Raw genomic sequence first — 5,262 nt, 5'->3', positions numbered from 1 at the left:
AGACGGACATGGTGGATGGTACCATAAATCCTACGGCTTGCAGAAGCCTTACAAGATTGTGCTGGCTGGGGATGCTGCAGTGGGGAAGCCAAGTTTCCTCATGAGACTTTGCAAGGATGAATTTTGAGGAATTACAAGTGCCACCCTGGGTATGGTTCCTTTTTCAGTGGATAATGGGAAAAAGACCTTCTTTAGCTTGATTCTATTTTCTCTAGGGATTATGTACACAGGTACATGGATCTCTCCCTTTCTCTCTCTTTGTACAATATATATAGGTAGGTGTGTGTCTGTGTCCTTGTCTATAGAATAGTCCTCTTCTGTTTTGGCTAAGGCCTAAATTTGGGAAAGGAAGACTAACAAAGGACTTAGGTATTTACTTACCCAGTGAAATCAACCAAACCAAGTTTAGAGCCAAAAATGACAGATTCATTTATGCAGCAAGCATTTCCTGAGTCCTGCTGTGAGTCACATACTGTTGTATCAGTACGGGCTTGCAATAAACAAAATCGAAGTCCCAGCCTGAAAGGAACTTACATCCAAAGGAAGGAAATGGATGAAAAGCAAATTGAAAAAATGAGGTTTGGGAGACATGCACTTTTACACAGGGTGCCCAGGGAAAGCCTTTCTGATCAGGTGTCATTGGATGTTGACAAAGTGATCTTACTGATGGCCTTTTTGCCATTATGTTCAAAATCATGGCTGGGTGTATGTTCCCTCCCCTCCTTCACAACAGAATATATGAATAATATCTCTCAGAACAAGGAAAAGGTAGTGTCATGGTTTCTCAATTTGCATAATAATCAGAAAAAGGACTTGAAAATATGCAAATTATCATTTATTTTTCTTCATCTAAAGAGTTCTTATTTTGATAACCAGAAACGTTAGAACAGATTGACTACCCTCTTCACAATGGGTGTCTTTTTTTTTTTTAACATCTTTATGGAGTATAATTGCTTTATAATGGTGTGTTAGTTTCTGCTTTATAACAAAGTGAATCAGCTATACATATATCCCCGTATCTCCTCCCTCTTGTATCTCCCTCCCACCCTCCCTAACCCAACCCTCTAGGTGGTCACAAAGCACCGAGCTGATCTCCCTGTGCTATGCCGCTGCTTCCCACTAGCTATCTATTTTACATTTGGTAGTGTATATATGTCCATGCCACTCTCTTCATTCCAGCTTACCCTTCCTACTCCCCATGTCCTCAAGTCCATTTTCTACGACTGTCTTTATTCCTGTCCTGCCCCTAGGTTCTTCAGAACATACGGTATTTGTTTTTCCTCTTTCTGACTTACTTCACTCTGTATGACAGACTCTGGGTCCATCCACCTCACTACAAATAACTCAATTTCGTTTCTTTTTATGGCTGAGTAATATTCCATCGTATATATGTGCCACATCTTCTTTATCCATTCATCTGTCGATGACACTTAGGTTACTTCCATATCCTGGCTATTGTAAATAGAGCTGCAATGAACATTGTGGTACGTGACTCTTTTTCAATTATGGATTTCTCAGGGTATATGCCCAGTAGTGGAATTGTTGGGTCATATGGTAGTTCTACTTTTAGTTTTTTAAGGAACCTCCATACTGTTCTCCATAGTGACTGTATCAATTTACATTCCCACCAACAGTGCAAGAGGGTTCCCTTTTCTCCACACCCTCTCCAGCATTTATTTTCTCTAGATTTTTTGATGATGGCCATTCTGACTGGTGTGAGGTGATACCTCATTGTAGTTTTAATCTGTATTTCTCTAATGATTAGTGATGTTGAGCATCCTTTCATGTGTTTATTGGCAATCTGTATATCTTCTTTGGAGATATGTCTAGGTCTTCTGCCCATTTTTGGATTGGGTTGTTTGTTTTTGTCATATTGAGCTTCATGAGTTGCTAGTATATTTTTGAGATTAATCCTTTGTCAGTTGCTTCATTTGCAAATATTTTCTCCCATTCTGAGGGTTGTCTTTTGGTCTTGTTTATGGTTTCCTTTGCTGTGCAAAAGCTTTGAAGTTTCATTAGGTCCCATTTGTTTATTTTTGTTTTTATTTCCATTTCTCTAAGAGGTGGGTCAAAAAGGATCTTGCTGTGATTTATGTCATCGAGTGTTCTGCCTTGTTTTTCTATAAGAGTTTGATAGTGTCTGGCCTTACATTTAGGTCTTTAATCCATTTTGAGTTTATTTTTGTGTATGGTGTTAGAGAGTATTCTAGTTTCATTCTTTTACATGTAGCTGTCCAGTTTTCCCAGCACTACTTATTGAAGAGACTGTCTTTTCTCCATTGTATATTCTTGCCTCCTTTATAAAAATAAGGTGACCATATGTGTGTGGGTTTATCTCTGGGCTTTCTATCCTGTTCCATTGATCTGTATTTCTGTTTTTGTGCCAGTACCAAACTGTCTTGATTACTGTGGCTTTGTAGTTTAGTCTGAAGTCCAGGACCCGGATTCCTCCAGCTCTGTTTTTCTTTCTCAAGATTGCTTTGGCTATTTGGTGTCTTTTGTGCATATAGATTGTGAAATTTTTTCTAGTTCTGTGATATATGCCATTAGTAGTTTGATAGAGATTGCATTGCATCTGTAGCTTGCTTTGGGTGGTATAGTCATTTTCACAATGTTGATTCTTCCAATCCAAGAGTATGGTATATCTCTCCATCTGTTTGTATCATCTTTAATTTCTTTCATCAGTGTCTTACAGTTTTCTGCATACAGGTCTTTTGTCTCCTTAGGTAGATTTATTCCTAGGTATTTTATTCTTTTTGTTGCAGTGGTATATGAGAGTGTTCCTTAATTTCTCTTTCAGAGTTTTCATCAATAGTGTATAGGAATGCAAGAGATTTCTGTGCATTAATTTTGTATCCTGCTACTTTACCAGATTCATTGATTAGCTCTAGAAGTTTTCTGGTATAGCATCTTTAGGATTCTCTATGTGTTGTATCATGTCATCTGCAAACAGTGACAGCTTTACTTCTTCTTTTCTGATTTGGATTCCTTTTATTTCTTTTATTTCTTTTTCTTCTCTGATTGCTGTGGCTAAAGCTTCCAAAACTATGTTGAATAATAGTGGTGAGAGTGGACAACCTTATCTTGTTCCTGATCTTAGAGGAAGTGGTTTCAGTTTTTCACCACTGAGAATGATGTTGGCTGTGGGTTTGTCATATATGGCCTTTATTATGCTGAGGTAAGTTCTCTCTTTGCCTACTTTCTGGAGAGTTTTTATCATAAATGGGTGTTGAATTTTGTCAAAAGCTTTTTCTGCATCTATTGAGATGATCATATGGTTTTTCTCCTTCAATTTGTTAACATGGTTTATCACATTGATTGATTTGCATATATTGAAGAATTCTTGCATTCCTGAGATAAACCCCACTTGATCATGGTGTATGATCCTTTTATTGTGCTGTTGGATTCTGTTTGCTAGTATTTTGTTGAGGATTTTTGCATCTATGTTCATCATCAGATATTGGCCTGTAGTTTTCTTTCTTTGTGACATCTTTGTCTGGTTTTGGTATCAGGGCGACGGTGGCCTCAAAGAATGAGTTTGGGAGTGTTCCTCCTTCTGCTATATTTTGGAAGAGTTTGAGAAGGATAGGTGTTAGCTCTTCTCTAAATGTTTGATAGACTTCACCTGTGAAGCCATCTGGTCCTGGGCTTTTGTTTGTTGGAAGATTTTTAATCACAGTTTCAATTTCAGTGTGTGTGATTGGTCTGTTCTTATATTCTATTTCTTCCTGTTTCAGTCTCAGAAGGTCGTACTTTTCTACGAATTTTTCCATTTCTTCCAGGTTGTCCATTTTACTGGCATAAAGTTGCTTGTAGTAATGTCTCATGATCCTTTGTATTTCTGCCGTGTGACTTGTTACTTCTCCTTTTTCATTTCTATTTTTTTTAATTGTATGTTATTTATTTTTTTATACAGGAGGTTCTTATTAATTATCCATTTTTTACCTATTAGTGTATATATGTCAATCCCAATCTCCCAATTCATCATTTATGATTTCTTTCCTTCTGATAACTTTGGGGAATTTTTGTTCTTCTTTCTCTAATTGCTTTAGGTGTAAGGTTAGGTTGTTTATTTGAGTTGTTTCTTGTTTCTTGAGGTAAGATTGTATTGCTGTAAACTTCCCTTTAGAACTGCTTTTGCTGCATCCCATAGTTTTTGGGTCGTTGTGTTTACATTGTCATTTGTTTCTAGGTATTTTTTGATTTCCTCTTGATTTCTTCAGTGATCTCTTGGTTATTTAGTAATGTATTGTTTAGCCTCCATGTGTTTGTATTTTTTACAGATTTTTCCCTGTAATTGATATCTAGTTTCATAGTGTTGTGGTCAGAAGAGTTACTTTATACAATTTCAATTTTCTTAAATTTACCAAGGCTTGATTTGTGTCCCAAGACATGATCTATCCTGGAGCGTGTTCGATGAGCACTTAGAAAGTGTATGTATTCTGTTGTTTTTGGATGGAATGTCCTATAAATATCAATTAAGTCCATCTTGTTTAATGTATCATTTAAAGCTTGTGTTTCATTATATATTTTCATTTTGGATGATCTGTCCATTGGTGAAAGTGGGATGTTAAAGTCCCCTACTATGATTGTGTTACTTTCGATTTCCCCTTTTATGGCTGTTGGCATTTGCCTTATGTATTGAGGTGCTCCTATGTTGGGTGCATAAATATTTACAATTGTTATATCTTCTTCTTGGATCGATCCCTTAATCATTATGTAGTGTCCTTCTTTGTCTCTTCTCACAGTCCTTATTTTAAAGTCTATTTTGTCTGATATGAGAATTGCTACTCCAGCTTTCTTTTGGTTTCCATTTGCATGGAATATCTTTTTCCATCCCCTTACTTTGAGTCTGTATGTGTCTCTAGGTCTGAAGTGGGTCTCTTGTTGATAGCATATATATGGGTCTTGTTTTTGTATCCATTCAGCCAGTCTGTGTCTTTTGGTTGGAGCATTTAATCCATTTACATTTAAGGTAGTTATTGATATGTATGTTCCTTTTACCATTTTCTTAATTGATTTGGGTTTGTTATTGTAGGTCTTTTCCTTCTCTTGTGTTTCCTGCCTAGAAGTTGCTTTAGTACTTGTTGTAAAGCTGGTTTGGTGGTGCTGAATTCTCCTAGTCTTTGCTTGTCTGTAAAGTTTTTAATTTCTCCGTCGAATCTGAATGAGATCCTTGCTGGGTAGAGTAATCTTGGTTGTAGGTTTTTCTCTTTCATCACTTTAAATATGTCCTGCCACTCCCTTCTGGCTTGCAGAGTT

At 36.8% G+C, this 5,262-nt stretch overlaps 1 pseudogene; it reads left to right on the top strand.

The window, feature by feature from the left end:
- Nucleotides 1-149, top strand: part of LOC103074991 (ras and EF-hand domain-containing protein-like) — a 30,560-nt pseudogene extending 30,411 nt beyond the window's left edge.
- The last annotated feature ends 5,113 nt before the right edge of the window (nucleotides 150-5,262 follow it).

Source organism: Lipotes vexillifer, unplaced genomic scaffold, assembly GCF_000442215.2.
Source record: "Lipotes vexillifer unplaced genomic scaffold, Lipotes_vexillifer_v1.1 scaffold920, whole genome shotgun sequence".
NCBI classification, from domain to species: Eukaryota; Metazoa; Chordata; class Mammalia; order Artiodactyla; family Lipotidae; genus Lipotes; species Lipotes vexillifer.
The sequence above is the reverse complement of the archived record's forward strand: the minus strand, read 5'-3'. Positions and strand labels throughout refer to the sequence as shown.